Below are 18,083 nucleotides of genomic sequence, written 5' to 3' on the forward strand. Positions count from 1 at the left end.
CCCTTTCATGCTGCTGGAGTGGCTTCCTTTGTCATCGGAGGCTGACATGCTACGCTCGCTGTCAGACATTTGGGCTTTATGATTTTGTTTTGTGAGCTAGAGAACATAAATGCACAGCCCATCTATATCACAGATGTCTCAATATAACACTTGGACTTCGCTGGTAGCCTATCAGGAGTGGGTGTAGCTCATTGGGAGAGGAGGAAAAATGCCCCTAATTTTGTTTGCACTAATACATGCTGCTGTCTGTAAGCACCATTTCTTTTCTATATCATCATTATCACAAGTTTCTTTGAGTTATTGATATTTTGAAGCTATATCACCCATGACTAATGGCCTCTATGGTTTGTATTATGAAATGTGGAGATAAAGACATCAAAACACTACTATTTCCCCCTCCTCCTTCTTTCCCCAGTGCCTTTTGTCTCCTTTACTCCCCAAGAGCATTGTTTATATCGGTGGTTAGATAAATATGCAAGTGGCTTACACATTTGTGTAGCACAGTTTCACATAACAGCTGGGCGCACTGGTGTTTGTCAAATATTATTCAAATTGGTTAATTGTGGATTTGTTTGCTTTTCAGGGAAAAATTATTGCGCTTACGAGACTGTTTTTAGGTCATTTCACTTTGTTGTGATATGGTACAATAAACTGTTCTCCTGTTACTGAAGTTGAAAACATGATAGTTACAAAGATATTACTGAAGCTCCAAATCAGAACTGTCATGTCGAGGCGCTCTGTAGTGTAGGATAAAAACCTACAGATGTATGCAGAATACATGTTCACTGTAATAAAGGAACACGGAGAACAGAAATGCTGAACAGCAGGTGTGCTTGAAACATCACTGGATGCAATGATTAAAGAATCTGGAGCTCTGCAGTGTGCAAACCATTATTTCTAATAAAGAACACAGAGCAGGATAAACCAGGGTGACTGTGGCACATAGTCTTAGTTTATATGCACAGAAAATGCTTGTTAGTGGTAGTGCTGTAGCTGAACGTTACCCATTTGACTTCATACATATTTATTTGGATTTTATTGAAAGAAAATTTAAGTTTTATATTTCATCCTAAAAACAAGTACGTAGTAAAAGAATTGTAGATGCATATCTTTCACTGTACAGTTTAGTGTTAGGTGGGCAGCAAAAGTCGGATACAATGTGCACGATTGAGGTTTATTGTGTTGCTTCTAACTTGTTGCGCTATTGTGGCACAGCTGTTAAACGACTATCGAATTTCAGAAGTTAAAGTGTTCAATGGTGTAAAGAAGTGATTTACAATAATTTATCCTTGTGCTGACACAAACAGGATGAAGGGAAAAACTGCACAATGAAGCTTTTTTTCCCCTTTGCATCTGTGTAACTGTATTCATGGATGTAATAAACAACCAGAACCACTAGTTTGTAGTAAGATATCATTCTAGTCCATGATTTTGTTTCCTATCAGTCAGAAGAACTAAAGAAAAGAGCAGGTGTTTGTCTGTTGGATGCCAGTTCATTTAAGGAGAAGAAAGGATTCCCATTTCTCCCTCTTTGGTCTTTGTCTTGGATTTTTGGACTCTCAGTGATACTAGTATGCCGCCATTCTTAAATGGCAGCACCTGCTGTGTTTTTTTTCCAAGGATTTAAGGCGGTCTTTTTAGTGACCGATGTTTCGAGTGTCTCTGCCATCTCCTGTGGTTTTTCAGGCCCTTTCCCCTGCCTGTCCTTCTGTAAAGCTGTTTGTGTGTACACACGTCTGTCAATCCAGGGTGTTAAATGCAGAATTAGTTCTGCTGTCAATCACCATGGCGACGGTGAGCGAAGAGACGATGCGCTCTAGCCGAGACGATTCATGTTCCCCGTCGACACGTACGGGAGGGGGCTCGCAAATTCAGACTGACACTTTGTCTCTGGAGCTGGTCAGTGGATTGTAAACATTTTCTCTACCCGCAGACCCACCAACAGTCTGTCAGCATGCTTCTGTGTGTTTACACCCATTTGTGGCTTCAAAACCTTTTTGTCCTCAAAAGCCTGAAAGCATTCTGAAATATTCAACTAGAAAACCCCACCGTGTTTTTCCTTTGTTTTGGTGCTCTTCCGCTCTCTAACCAAAGTTTTTACACCCGATAACCTGCGAGTTCTGCTAGATTATGATCCGGATGAGCTACAGTGTCAGTTCTTTAGCAGTACACGCATTAATGCTGTTAACTTCTTAAAATGGTATAACTAGGCCAACACAATGTTTTGTGTGTGAACTAGAGATGGCACGATACCACTTTTTTATGTCCGATACCGATATCATAAATTTGGATATCTGCCGATACCGATATGAATCCGATATAGTGTTTTTTAATCAACAAAACTGTTTTTTAAATATCTTGCTGCATTTTGTATAAGTTCATACTCAAGTTTAAAACAACAACTACACTAAAGCTATTCTGTTATACCTGTATGCAAAAAAAAATAAAAAATAATTCATAGTTCAGCAATACTGATCAATCTAATAAACTTAGACCTACACCATCCTCCCTATTCTGGTATTTTAAAGAGTACTTAGCGTAAATATTAAGCAACCTAACTAATAGGGTTCCAACTCCCAGCAACAACAAAAATAAATAAATAAAAAATAGGGAACCACCCCTCACGCTCCACCTCATGATGCTTAATCGACGTAATCAACCTTAATTTGATGCAGTGTGAAAAAAAATGCACAGAAATCAATTATTTTTCAAGAAATATTAAATAGATTCAACATCTTTCTTCAACAAAATTGCAGACTGCACAGATGGTACCTTCCCAAAGGAAAAAGTACTATAGCTTACTAGGGTATATTAGACTTAACAGTTACTATATACAGTAATGGACTTCTATACATTTTACATCAGATTAAAACTTTGGGTGTAAGATTCAGATAAATATTGAATAATTAAAAGCTCGACATTTTAAATGAGAATAAGAAAGAAAAGTATGTCTTTGTGCCCCCTTTTCCCTGTTAATGCCCTATCGGCCCCCCTGGCTAAACTTTGCTAGATCCGCCCCTGCACAGTTACCAGCCGTCAGCTACGTAGAAAAAGATCCTGGTGTAGAAATTAATATTAAATAAATTCTAACAACAGCTGATCAAGCTTAAACGTGCTGCTGTTGTTCAGCCGCTGGTTTCCTCTTTCTGGTGCAACGTGGGCCAAAAGCAAACAAGAGAGACGGACTCGCGACAGAAAAGCCGATCAGCTGATCATTAAGCAGTTTCATGATTGAAGTAGCAGCAGGAGAGCGAGAGGCAGTCGCTTGTTAAGCTTAACGCAGGAATGCTTTACAAACATTCAGAGATGGACTTACACGCTTGCTTTACTTCTCTCGGGGATAACTTTGTCGGAGATGAAATGCCGGGTTGCTAGCGAAGCTCCAAATGCTATCCAGACCACCGACAGGTCCCGCATGCCACAGCCGCTCTATCACGTGATGCATACTGCTCCGACGTGCTAACGTTCTGAGGTGAGTTACGGCATGTTGCAAGTTTTGTGAGGTGCTTTCGTGATATTTAATGGATCGGATTACATTTTTTATTTTTCTCCGATATCCGATCCAGTAATTTAGGTCAGTATCGGACCGATACAGATATGTAATATCAGATCGGTCCATCTCTAGTGTGAACCAAATCAAACTATCAGCAACCAAACAAATGGAATAAAAAAACTTTTATATTTATCCCATATTGTCTCAAGTAATCAAATTAACAATTATAAGTAAATAAACTTGTTCTGCTCATTTCTCTCATTTCCCAGTTATTCAATCTCTGATGAACGATGCTGTAAATGCAGTGTTTAGAAACACTACTCATTGTTTTTTTAAAAAAAAAAAAATAATAATGATAGTAAAACTAAATTTCAGAGACTCCCTCCAATAAAATGTTAAAGTAGCACCTGCTCGTTGATTAAGGAGTCTGAATGAAGCGCTCTGCAGAAACACAACAGCATTGATGAAACAAAAGGAAGATAATTGGATGTCTAAGAAGGTGGCTGTAACGACAAGCTAATCTCACGTTTATTGTAAGCACCAATAAGCGGTAAATAATTACTTTCTCTTCTTTCATCCTTTACCACCTCCGTTCGTTCTTTCTTTTTTTCCTTCTCTCTTTCAGTTTGGTCAATAGTTTGTGTGCACAGTGTGCAGAAAGCACAGATGGATTCTGCTGCGGTCTGTGAAATGTAGGATGCATAAAGTGGTGCAGGAGTCTTCCATGTCAGGGTGACATTGGCACTTGTGATTGGATGGGTGCTATTTTGAGTATCGGTGGCTGGCATGTACGTGCAGCAGACCGTGCATGTCTGTGTGGACTGCATGAATTTGTACATTTAAGCTCTGTGTGAGACGGGCAGGGTTGTTTTTGTTGCTGATTAAGAATGGAAGTGTTTTTGTGTTAAGACGAGCATAAAAAGCTTTTTGGAAGTAGAGTCCCACAGAGTTGGCGATCTGAGACATTCTGGGGAGGATAGAAAAATTTGGGAGGGAAGAAGACTTTGGGGCGGGGAGGTGGGGGGGCTTAAGTGAGGTGTTGGGACTGAGACTAGAGGAAGAGAGGTGCTATTGATTGTTTCTGCCAGCTGGGGGGGGATGTTGGGGGGACTCTTGCCAACTGCTTTCTGAAATTACAGCCAAGGGAAAGTTGGATGAATGTCATGGAGGGCGCACTAGAAAATGGTGGGTGAGGGGAGACAATTAGTCATAATGTTCAGTAACGGTGGTTTAAACAAGGCAAACAATAAATGGCCGTGTGTGTGTGTGTGTGTGTGTGTGTGTGTGGGGGGGTACAGAGGCAGAATAACTATTCTGAAACTGCTAAATGAAGCAGCTCTTTAATTTTGCCTTCAGTTGTCAAACCTCTCACCTTGGACCATCTAAACAACAACAAAATGCATCAGATGCTGAACAAAGACATGATTGCAGGTGTTGCAGCAGTGCGTTTGCTCTGTGGTTGGCTCTGACGCCTAAAGCCTGGAAGGGGGAATTCTGAGTTTGGATTTGTGCTTGTATCATAGGCCAGGATCCTCTTTTGTGACGAGAGGCTCTAAATTTGAAGTGTTCCAGTTGTGTTTTTTTTTTTTTTTTTTTTTTTTTCCTTGTTTAAAACAAAGTAATATTGATCTAAAGCAGTCTTTAGACTATCCCACCTGTTAATGTTTTAATGCAGTACAGTTGTTATTATCACTTTACACATCCTGTTTATGACAGTTAAGTTAAATAACATTCATATAAAAAATACAATTGTCTTGTATAAACTCTGGTGATAAATAGGCCTATACTACTGCACTTTAATGTCGGTCATAAGGGTGGTACTCCTTGTGAAAAGTTTGAGAACCACTGATGTAGAGCTGGGCGATATGAGATTTTTTCATATCACGATATGTTTTTTTCATTTCAGGCGATAACGATATCTATCACGATATAAGCCAAATAACTATATTTGTAAGATTTAAATGTGCCGTTGCTCACAAGTAAAATGTGAAATAATCAGCAGCTTGTTTTTATTTAAATATTTATTTCCCATAATAAGTTCAGAGTAGATGTACTTAAGGAACACGAGACTTTTTCAGATAAATAAAGGCAAATATTGCAAACTACACAAAAGGCAGCCGCTAAAGCGTTTAAGTTTCAAAATAGGACAAACGAAACAGACTAAATTGTCAATTCCACTTAGAAACAAAATATTAATTCTAAAAATAAATCTTAGTTTGTTTTACAGAAGAACAGACAAAACTGACTAACTTTTGTCAATATCAAATAAACTGAGAACTAAAAGGAAATTCTCAATCTCTCCTTGTTGTATAGCTGAGCTTTTCAAACAGTTTTAACAGTTACTTTAGTCTGACAAAAGCCGAATGACGAATTAGCGCTTCCAGTCAGAGACTGAGGCTACGTCCACACGTACACGGGTATTTTTGAAAACGGAGATTTTCCGTTTTCGTTTTAAAAAAATAATCCCGTCCACACATAAAGGCAGAAATGAAGGAAAACGCTGCTATGAACATGCCAAAGCAGCAGGTGGCGCTAGATTCCTAACCGTGCAGAAATGTTGGCCAATCAGAAGTCTAGAAGCCTCGGTGGGAAAAAGTAAACAAAGCTGGGGCATAGAAGCAGAACCGAGTCGTATGTGTGGAGGGACAGTAACTGTGTGTATATGTAAGCATTTAAACACTGCAGAGAGTAGAATTAACAGTAACAGTATTGTAGAAATTCATTTCACCGAAACAATAACGTGGCGCACAGTGTGACGCATGCACCAGTTCATTGTATTTCCAGACTTGCTTTCGGCACAATTTACAGTGCACGCTACTCTGTTTTTTGTCAGACTTGAAATAGCCGAAATACCTTCACACTACGGAACTTCTATGGCTCTTCCGTTTGACAATCTCTCCGGCATTGGAACCATCATCTGTTTTCTCTTCGGTCACGCTCGGTTGATTTTTCTAGTCGGCACACTCATTTCCTCCATTACGCGCTGGCTCCATTACCCGCTGGCTGCTTCCCAAACAAACACACGTGCGGCTTGGCACTTGTGCTGTACGTAACAAGTGACGCGACGTGACGCTGCGGCTGTGATTGGTTTGGCTCTGCCCTACTTAGTTTGGATTGGCTGACCTTTTATTTATTTATTTATTTATTTATTTATTTATTTATTTATTTATTTTTATTTTAAGAGGACAAGAGCGGCGAGGTCTATCGCGATAGCTTAATTTCTCTATCGAGTAAAAGTTATATCGCGATACATATCGTTATCGTTCTATCGCCCAGCTCTACACTGATGTAAAGTATAGAGAAAGAGACCCACATTTTTTTTTTTTTTTAAATGTTATTTTATTGCTGCCAAAAACATAATGTGGTTTTATTTTTGGCAGAGTGTGCGTGTCACCATCTTGTCTGGAAACATGATAGTTTGAGAAGTTTTGGATGATTTCTCATAAAACTTTGTAGGGGTGAAGCGGGGTCACGTTCAACAATCCATTAAAATTTGGCTCAACTCCAACTAGGTCTTCAAGGTCAACTTAATGATTTTATTTGTGGAAGATTTGACAGTTTATAATTTAGAAACTGATTCGTACAATAGAAAGTATTGTATAAAGATTTAATATGTCACATTTAACCTTGGACCTCTTCAAGGTCAATAGATTGTGGTGAAGGTCAAAGTGATAATAAGCCTACATAGAGCTATTTAAAACCATTTGTTGCAAATACAAACAATAACGTATAGACATAGATGGATTGCTATATGACAGGGGTAGGCAACTCCAGGTCCTGCAGGTTTTAGATATCATGCTGGGTCAACACACCTGAATCAAATAGTGAGTTCATTACCAGCCTCTGGAGAGCTTCAAGACACGTTGAGGTAATTTAGCCATTTAAACCAGCTGTATTGGATCAAGGACACATCTAAAACCTGCAGGACACCGGCCCTCGAGGCCTGGAGTTGCCTACCCTTGATATGAGGAGTCAAAATATCACATTTATCACTTTGTACATCACAGGAATAACTTTAAACATAAGTGCATTTCCTTGTCATGTAGAAGCGCTGGTCGATACTCATATTAAACATGACATTTGAAGAGAAGTTTCAAATGTCATCATATGTACAAGTAAACCCTTAGAACCAAAACTCAGACGAAAAAATCAAATATGCTCAACGTATCACGAGTTTTTCCACGTAGGGTTGTTAAAATGGCTTTAACGTAACTGGGCTGCCACGATTAGCCGACTAGTCATGACTATCAATATTGTTGACGACTAAATTAATAATTACATCGTTTGAAGCTTTGTAAGATCCTGAGAGATGCAGGAATAAGTAGTAGGATTCAAGAGTGTTAAATTAACCAGCTGTGATACCTGTGACTGTTCTTGGTCAGTTTTTAGTAGCTAAGTAGACTTTTGTTTCTTTAATTTGAGGTCATCACATTTTTATGTTATAAGCAAAAATGGGCCTTTTGTTTTGAAAAACCTCTGTGTGCAACTTATGATTAAAAAAAAAAAAAAAAAAAAAAGGTTAAAAATAAACATTTCATTCATGGTTGATTTTAATGAGTATACCAGTGCAGGTTTTAGGCACTATATGGTTACAAATAACATTTGTTTTTGGAGGTTATTTAAACACGCAGCCAAAACGTATTGCAACATTAGATTTTCCTCATACCGCTCAACCCTACGCCAACACCTGGTATAAAATCTCCTTTAATCCAGCTGCGTGTGACATACTGTTTGACATTAAACTGCGTAGTCGGCAAAGTTTGACTATTTTCTATTTGAACTAATGAGGGAAACCTTCCTCCAGAAACACATTAATCCCTCATTTTTGGGCAGAAGCTCCTAAATTACACTTGAGCTTCTAATGAAATCATCAGTCACATTTTGGTGTTTCCTGTTGGGTCTCATTTGGCAGCCCTGATGAGTTTACATTAAATTATTTCTTTGCATCCTAGTAATGCACAGTGTGTCTAAAATGTCTACTGCAGTGCAAAACCACCAGCTTTAATTCCCGTCAGCTCTTATGAGGACTTGAGGAAGAAATGTGAACAATGCACGCAGTCATAATGTGGTGCCACATGCAGTAAAAGCTAAAATCTCTCTGAGGTGGAGGAAAAGTAATTTACCTTTGGGAAAATTTTAATTTGAAAGATGAGTAGACGTTTCAGTTATTTGAATGAAGAGACGACTATCATTTCACCCCTGCTCTCTTCTTAAGAAAGGCACAGGGCCTTTGGTGCAAACTGGCTGAAGAATGAATGTGGAAATTGTAACCCCTTATAATGGACTGTGGACTATATAATGAAATATGCATGGTTATTGCTCTGCTTCCCCCTTAGTCCTTTTAACTTCTGTTAGTAAGCAAGAACTCGTAATAAAATGAGATTAGACACATGCTCGTTCATACTAGCAGCATCAGCAGTTCAGTGTTTCTTGGTTATGCGTGTTGGATTATGTATTTAAGTCTTGAGTGACCTTGCGTGACCTTCCTGTCTTTAAGTCTTTTTTTTAAATCCTTTACTTGAGTTATAATTTTTTTCCCATCCCCACTATACCATGTCATTGCTCCCCCTGGGGTCTGACTTTTTCTTATTTACATTCTGGGTTTTCTTGCTTTCTTCACCTTATCATTTTTTTAACAGCTTTCTCTGCTGTTTAAACTGTTGTTTTCAGCAGCATTGTAAAGACCCATAAAGTATGCATCCATTTACTAACACCCTCGAGTCTATCCCAGCAGATAACGAGCCAGAGGATTTTCTAGTCAATTAAACTGCTTATTTAAATTAAACTAGTGCAGAGACAATATAGGAAATGTCAAAATTGTGCTTTGTGGAAAAATATATATTTTATATATATTATTTATAGGGCAGATTACTGCCAGCAATGGCACTGACTGTTATTGAGACGAAGGATGAGAGGTGAGTTGGTTTAGACCAGTCATTAGTAATCGTGGTGTCTGTGAATGCCAGTTTAGATGGGTGTATAATGAAAGTTTGAATTTAAGTCAATGCCAGGTAGTTCTACTACGTTATTTATACAAAGCCGAATCACAATAACAAGTGCCTCAAGGCCCTTAAAATCATACCCCGAAACCACAACAAACACATGACCCTCTATGAGCTAGCACTAGAATAGAATGGCCTTTTATTGTCATTGTGTACATGTACTGTAAGGTTGCTTCACACCAGCTGTGCAAGAATATAATATAAATGGCAGACGATAGGAATAAATAACAAACAGGAGAAATGTGTACAGTCAAGGATGTACACAAAAAAGACAGGCACACATTAGAGAGCAGTTGCAAAGTGGTGCAAAGGAAAAAAAGACTTGGCCTGAGTCAGTGTGTGAGGGCCTGAGTGATGAGGGTTACTCAGACCGTGGCTCAGATTGGTGAGGTGAGTGGGCAGGGGTGGGGGGAATAGTCTGAATGGCCCTGGTAAAGAAGCCTTGGTACTTCGGTAGCACATATACTAAAATTGGAACGATACAGAGAAGATTAGCATGGCCCCTGCGCAAGGATGACACGCAAATTCGTAAAGAAGCCTTTTGTGTTTGGTGTGGGACCTGATTAACTAGAGAGCAGCTTGTCAAACAGGTGGGGGGGTGCAAGGGGTCACCTGTGATGGCCCTTGTTCTCCTGAGACAAGAGGATCTAACGATGGTCTCCAGGGGTGGCAGAGGGCAGCCAGTGATTTTTATTTTTTTTAATTTTATTTAATTTTTTTTTGGGTTGGTCTTAATTACCCTCTGTGCAGCCTTCCTGTTCTCGGTTGTAACCACTGTGCACCAAATACTCAGGAAGTAGGAGAGTACGCTCTGTACTGAGGAGCGGTAGAAGGCCAACAGCAGCTTCAAGTGGGAAGGAAAAATCCCTTTTAAGAGGAAGTAAGTCCCAGTAGAACTGAGGGAGGGCAAATGTGGGTGATTTTAGCGATTCCTCTGCTCTTCATAGAATTGGGTCATCTATCACTCATTCTCATTAGACATTGTTAATCATGAGACTATTCTACAAATTTGTCTCTGTTGGCTGCAGCAGTAATGGTGACCAAGAATCATTGATTAATACTTTAACTCTCTTGCAGTGCTAGGTGAAGATTCAGCATTTAGACTGGCTCGAGTGGGAAGCCGTTATTTGCTTTATATCCTTTATCTATATGCTGTAAAGTTTGTAGATGGGGACATTGATACTGTGACCATACACTGATCACTCATAACTACACAACTGACAATATGGGAAGAAGGCAAGTGGGTGGAGGCAGTGCGACGCTTTGGGCAATGTTCTGCTGGGAAACTTTGTGTCCTGCCATCCATGTGGATGTTACTTTGACACGTAACGCCTACCTAAGCATTGCTGCACACCGTGTACCTGCACTCATGGAAATGGTATTCCCTGATCTCTGTGGCCTCTTTCAGGAGGATAATGTGCCCTGTGTCATGGTCACTGAACCACTTTGTCTATGTGCGTAAAACATTAATTTTGCATCACTCTAGGCTCAATTGGAGAACTGTGCCACACACACGAGGTGCAAGATATGTGTGTGGTATTACCTGGACAGCTCTGGGCTCACTAGGCAAATGACCGTGCCTCCACTCGCTCAGTCTTTACTTAGGGGGATTTGGGCTAGCTCACGCAGTCTGGTCTTGAGTTGCGGTTTCTCACCCCGTGCTGTGGACAGGTCAGTATTTCATTGACATAAAAATGATAATTTCCAAATAAACAAAAGGAAAGCAAAACACTCAGAGATGCTTAAGTGCCTGCTTACTCAAAACACTTGCATCTCACACCTGCCCAAGTCATTATATTGAGGGCAATTTAGTACACTCTGCCTTTTTACTCACATCCCTCACATCCCAGTGGCCAAATCCTTGAGTGGATGGTACTGTGACACCTGCCACAAAGCAAAAATGAGCCAGGAATACTTTGAGCACAACAACAAGTATTGACTTGGGCTCCAAATTCCCCAAATCTAAATCCAATCCTGCATTTAAGGGATGTTCTGGACAAATGGGTCCAATGCATGGAGGCCCCACGTCGCAACTTACAGGACTTAAAGTATCTGTTGCTAACATCTTGGTGCAAGATACCACAGCACACCTTCAGAGGTGTAGTGCATGCCTCAGTGGGTCAGGACTGTTTTGGCATCAAGAGTGAACAACACACTATTTGTCAAGTGCTCATAATTCTGTACCGATCAGTGCACATCCTACATTTTGCTGACACTAATTGTGATGCATAAAACGTATCAGATTGACACGACACACACGTAGAGCTGGCAGCAAACGATAACAAACCCCCTTCGCTCCTATTTTTCTTGCCGCTGCAGTTTCCTTGTTTCCTGTTTCTTTCCGGTTCACCTCCCTTCAGCTGTGTCAGATGCTGTAGTGTGGGTGTTGTCATCCAGACTACAGCCAAATCTTAGGCTCGCACACAAATGCAGCTGCACTCAGGAGTGTGCACAGAACTGCATCTTTAGGGAGTTGAAAACCCATTTCTGTGTGAGACTGAGGGAGTGGAGAGGAGGAAGGAGTGGGGAAGCAAGTGGATATTAGGGGAACAATAGTGTTTTAGCCTGAGTTTTCGGTTGCTAAGTTGCTAAACATGCATTTCTGCTGAGAATGGATTGTTTCTGTCTGATTCAGGCCACACGCCAGTCTACATTAGTAAACATTACTCTGTTTGCAGCAGTGTGTTCACTCCGCTTGTATTAGTGTATAGCCATGTGTGTTTGTGCCCTCCTTTGGTCCGGCCTTGTTCTGTTCCCTACCCTTTGATCATTAGACAGCTGCATTCATTCCCACTTCTCATCATTTTATAGACAACAAGCTCATTATGCTTCCATTAACTGCTGACAGAGCGAAGGGTGATTGAGGGCAGAGTGAGAGACAAAGGGGAGTGACTGAGAAATAAAAGCAAAGTGGAAGAGAGGGAGGAGGCGCTAGCTGACCTAACAAAAATGAGAAATGATGCACAACATTAAGATGTGAGGAGAGGCTGACTCAAGAAAGAGGGGAGGTTTGGTGAGGTGAAATGAATGGGGAGCAGTGAAGAAAAATGCAAAGTCTTCAACTTTAGCAGGGTGCAAAACATGAGAAGTGGGATTTGAGGAAAATGTTGTGCGTTCAGTTGAAGGGGTAACAGGAGACTTTGAGACTGAACATCTTTGTCCTGCAGTGTGTACCACCATTTGAATTCAGCACACACTCTCACATGCTCTTTTTTTTGCTATATAACGCTTAATCTTTTCAAGGTCTGAGGGGATTTCTTCATCCCAGCAAAATCAACATTTAGCAAGCACGATTGGAAATCATTACTGTCAAAATGTGTTTTTACCTTCTGATTGTGTGACTTGATGTCGGTACTTTCTACTTCCCCACTTTAAAAATTTAATTCCAGGTTGAAATGGAGGATATTCTTACCCTGAGGTTTGAAGCAATCTGCTTTTCACTGCAAACATTTGATCATATTGCAGCTGTAATTAATAACGAACCAAAGCTGCGCGCTATTGAGCTTTGACAGGTCCTTGGCTCTTTCTCTGTGCATGCTGCTCGACTTGCTGCTCGACTTGCTGCCCGTATATCAGAGATTCTTGCAATGTGACTGACCGGTGATGTAAAACGGTTACACGTATACTATGAAAATAATAACTTATTGAAGGCTTAAATGTTTGTATTTGGAACATTTTTATTAGATTGCTCTTAGACCATCATCATATATTAAACATTAATAATAAAACGATTAAATGCAAACCAAGTAATGGAAGTCGAGATCAAAAACTGCTGATTGTATAAGTCAGTGTCTGCAGTGTAATGTAGCATTTTTCTCCATAAGTTTGTCCTACTGACTGCAAGGATGACTGATTTTGGCTTGACTGCTTACAGTTACAGTGAAGTGATTTGGATGTATACCTGGAACACACATTGATTCTGGTATCTACATACCAGGGGTATGAGTTGCAATCTGAAAAGCAGTCTTCAATTTGCATTCAGCTTTAAACAGTCCCCTCACAAACGGACACAAATGTTAAGAAAAAGGCACTGAGTGCGGGACTAACGGCTCAGCTTTTCCAGGGTGATATGTTTTCATTAGCGTCTTGTATCGTAATGGCATTAAAATACACTTAAAACATCACATTTGCCCTTCAACTTCTCCTATCTTTTCGAGTGTCTATTCTTTCACACGTCTAGCTGACCTATGCTGGTCTCGTCATCATGAGACATCAAGGCTGTGAAAAATAGAAACGTGACCTCTTTTAGGTTTCCTGGTATAAGAGAGTTAAAGCACTGCCTTTTAGAAATGTCATGTTTGGTACAGGGCGCCAAATGGAAGAAAGCTGCATGTCGAATAAAGGTCTCCTATTTTCCTCACGCCCTTGCTGGACCATATTTTGAAACCAGTCCTCCTCTGAAATATGCACTTCCCCACCTGAGAGATGAGAGGAGGGTATACCAGATTTATACCAGATATCAGTGATGTTTCTGAGCGAGTGTTTTTCTGTTTTTCTTTTCAGCTTTTTTTAAACCTTTTTTTTTTTTTAGCTTAGAAGAATATAAATAAATTTGATGGGAGGTTTAGTGCTGGTGCTTTCTCATATTCACCTAAGCCAGACTTTCCCAAAGTCTGGGGCCCGCCCCCTAGGGGGGGGGGTGCAGAGCCATTGCAGGGGGGGCGCGGAATGAAAAGGAAAAAAAACCCCAAAACAAAACGCTTGGACACTGCTGGCACGGGGCGCCTCCATAAACGCAAAGCAGGAGATGAAGCATCGCTGAAAAAAACAACTACATGTAAAATAATTACACCATGAGGCCTCTGCCTTTGTAAATGGAGGGACAGTAACTGCGTGTGTAAGCCTGTAAAACCTGAAGATAGTCAGATTAACAGTATTTTGTCTCTATCTGCCATTCTGCAATTCATCTCATGTAAACGATAACGTGGCGCACAGCGTGACGTGAAAAAAGGCACATACCTTTGACGTTGCATGACGAACTCTGTATTCTTCCTCCACACGTAAAGGCAAAAAAGGAGTTTTTAAAAAATCTGTTTTCGGTGATTGGAAACGCCGTTTACGTTTGGACGACACAGCTGCGTTTTGAAAAATACCTGTGTAGGTGCGGACGTAGCGTAAAAGACTTAGTAGTTTATTTTCTTACTACCTTAATTTATTGCAGATTACTTGTATTTGCTTAATTGTTTACTAAATGTTTGAGGTGTGAAATAAACCGCAGTGGAGCAAAATATGGGTGTGTGTGGTTGGAGGATGTGCGCGCGAACATTTTTCTTGTAAAACAAAGTAGGCCTAGCAAAAAAAGTTTGGGAACCACTGACCTAAGCTGTGGGCGTCTGTCGAAGTAAAGAAGTGCAGAATGCAACTGTGCAGAGCAGTGATGCGATTTCATGTCTGGGGAATTGGAGTCCTCACCTTTCGTAGTGTAGAAATGGCATTCAGTCTAAGTTTTATCTTCATGCATGTATGTTTGGCTTTTCAGAAAGTTAGAATCCATCTTTGAAGGTGAGCTTTTGCTGTTGGATTTTTGGAGTAAGTCTGAAAAGCACTTTTTTTTATTTTTTTATTTTTATATTTTTTTTTATAACTGTGTTCGTGTACACTCGATTGCTTGGTTTCTTTTCTGTTTAGATTTTGTGCATTAGTTTTTTTTCTAAGCTTGTTGCCAAGAAAGTGCCAGCAGATGTCTTTTAGCGTCTTGTTCATCATAAGTGAGCATTGAGTTTTTCGTCAAATTACCTGCATCAGAGCTTAGACTGTGGACCAGGTATGGTGATGTCTTTTTGAGAAACACTGGGCTGTGTACATTGATATGAGCATGAGAGCAGCACTCGTCTAAAAACTGGCAGAATAAGCAGTGGAAAGAGGAGTAGATTGAGGCAGCGGGGAGGAGACAGATTGAGAGGAGGCCTTTAGAAATAGGGCAGAGGATCAGAAAGACCTGTATAAAATGTTATGGCCTCATATATATTGCAGGCTTCAGCAAGATGGGGGAGAATGCAAGGAAGAAAAATTGAATGGAGAGGGAGCTGGTAGATGTCTTGAGATTAAGGTTCTTTGTTGTTTAAAATAAATATTTTAATATCTATAAATGGGTCTTTGGGTATTATATGGCACCTTACTGTTAATTCCAAGCTGTAGGTTAATCCGATTTTTAGTTATGTTGTATGTTTTCAATAAGATGTATAAAAGTTGGCTGCCTAACATTTTCTAAGGGCCAAAGTTGACGCCATTAGATTTCTACAGGAAAAGATGATCCCCTAGCACATACACATGGTGTAAGATGTATAAAATAGCCTCTCTCTTTTTCTGTATAGCGGTTTATTTTTTGGTGTCATAAAATGTGACAGTGTGTTGCCTTGCTGTCAGCGAATCAGCCTGTAGAATCTTTCTCTGAACCATGCAGTGTTATTTTAGGATGAGTCTGGATTTCTGTGTCTCTGCAGTACAAGTAAAGTTATGGTTATAGTTGGCCTTTTTTTCTTTTTTAAATTAATTGATAGTAAACATCAGGTTTTATGAGCCCACAATGCTGTGTGTCCACCACATGTGGACTGTAAATTCCTGTTAGGTATTGTCTGTAGCTATACTGATTTAAAATCTGTGTGCATTTCTCTCCCTCTTTAAATCCCTTCTTTCTGTGTGCACTTTTTATGAGTCCGTTGCTTCCAGTCTCTGTACACCTCCTATTACACTGTTGGCTGATGGTCTTGCAGCTTCTGCTCTGTTCACACGATCTCGCATTAATGTGAGGGAATATCAAAGGATCAATTTTTATATATTTTTCGTCAACATCATTGATGTGTCATGACTGTGAAATCTGAAAGTTTTTCTGCAGCTACAGAATGACTTTTGTTTATGCAATAGCTACTTGAAAGCACAGAAATAATGCAGGTTGAACAATCTTTCCACATCTTTTAATAAGTGCATCTAAATTCAGTTGTCGTCATATTCACCTCAGCTTTGATTTGTCTCATATCATCATAGGATTTCTTATATTGTCACAACATCCAGCTGTGTGTCATACAGCATCTTTTCTTTTTCTTTTTCCATTCTTCTCTTGGGGGAGCTGCAGGCTATTACAAATTGGGCATAAGAATAAAAAATAGGTAAAAAAAATACGGTAAAGGAAGCATGTGACACGTCCTTTATGCTGTTTATTGAGGCTTCATTGGAGCAGTGCTTTAATCTGCTACTGCTGTAGAAAGCTTTTATAGACTGTCTTACCTAGTCTATGTCCATAAGCAGTGTTTGCACAGTAGTAGCATGTATGTACTTGCAACTTCCAGCCTTTTTGCTTTGCTCATCCCCATAGCCTTTCCTTTCATCAGGCTTATACCACACATTTCAATCGTTATTCATCCCCAAGCCTCTCATTAACACCCTGCCAGGGTCTCTTCCAGCAGATCTACAGGTGTTTAGGCAAAGACGTTGTGAGCAAAATCTGTCTTTAGCTGCATCATTTTTCTCTTACTGTCTGTTCATTGTCCAGCCATCTGCTCCATTCAACATCTACCTTCCCTCATCGCTTCAATACTTTGTTTTTGTGTCCTGTTCATGGTTCTTCTGCCATCTGTCTCCTCCCATAATCACTGACACTTGCTCCGTTTTTTCCCTCTTTCTTATAAAGTAAAGTTTTGTTTCATTTTTGGGATCGTGAAGACTTAATTTCTGAAAGCTTGATAAGCATAAAGGGAAAGGAAAGAGATGAAAGTGGACCACATAGGGAGAGATGATGGTGGGGCAAGTACTGTCTTTTGACTTGTTGCCAAGTAAAGGAAAAGAAAGATGAAGGGAGAAAAGCAAGGGCAGTGGACAGTGGGGGGGCTGCCAGTGCAAGAGAGTTTACACTTAAGAGAAAAGGAGTTTTATGTACCTGACTTAACTGCCTCTTTCCTTTTTTTCTCCATCCATCCCTAATATTTCTGCTTTTAATTATACATGGGCTGTTTGCCAGCCATCTTCTGATGGCCTGAAGAGTATAAAAAAATCAGAATAATCCATGTTTTCAACAGATGTTTCCATTATTTGTTTAATGTATTATCTCTGAGTCTGCCATTTGTGCGACATTTAATGGCAGGTAATCAAATCTTTGAGGCATTTCATGTCTAAACACCTTTAAAAATCCAGCAGTTTGGTGATTACTGCTAATTAGTAAATGTTGGGATGCAACTGTGGCTGATTGTGGCAAAACAATTGGATCTACTGAACATGATCACAGGAGAGGAGTTTGTCACATAAGACCACAGTAGCAAACAACTCCAAAATAACTGCTACTTCAGTTACAGAGAAATCCCCAGAAAACCCTCTAAACAGAGCAATTGCTATGAGTTTCAGATTTAGCCATTCTTGTATTTTGCCTGTTTATGTTATTGTATTTTGCACAACTCTGTTGCTTGTGAAGCTCGCACACAAAAATTTCCCTCGCATGTGCTGTACCAATGTACCTGCACATGTGATGTGACAATAAAAGTGATTTGATTTGAGTTTTACTCTTTCATCCCTGCTTTACATATCTGTGACAGTGTTTATACCCACGATACTCTTCCTGAAGTCTGTTTGGTTTTCTGTTGAAGACCAAACAAGTTGTT

General features: G+C 39.9%; 1 protein-coding gene and 1 non-coding gene across 5 annotated transcripts in view; both read left to right on the top strand.

The window, feature by feature from the left end:
• pcxb (pyruvate carboxylase b) overlaps positions 1 to 18,083 on the top strand; it is a 292,624-nt gene that overhangs the window by 39,161 nt on the left and 235,380 nt on the right. The window lies entirely within an intron of this gene.
• LOC145427492 (U6 spliceosomal RNA) lies at positions 9,941 to 10,044 on the top strand. Its single transcript, XR_013908035.1, has one exon. It is a non-coding gene; the product is annotated as a U6 spliceosomal RNA (small nuclear RNA).

Source organism: Astatotilapia calliptera, chromosome 3 (genome assembly GCF_964374335.1).
Source record: "Astatotilapia calliptera chromosome 3, fAstCal68.1, whole genome shotgun sequence".
NCBI lineage: Eukaryota > Metazoa > Chordata > Actinopteri > Cichliformes > Cichlidae > Astatotilapia > Astatotilapia calliptera.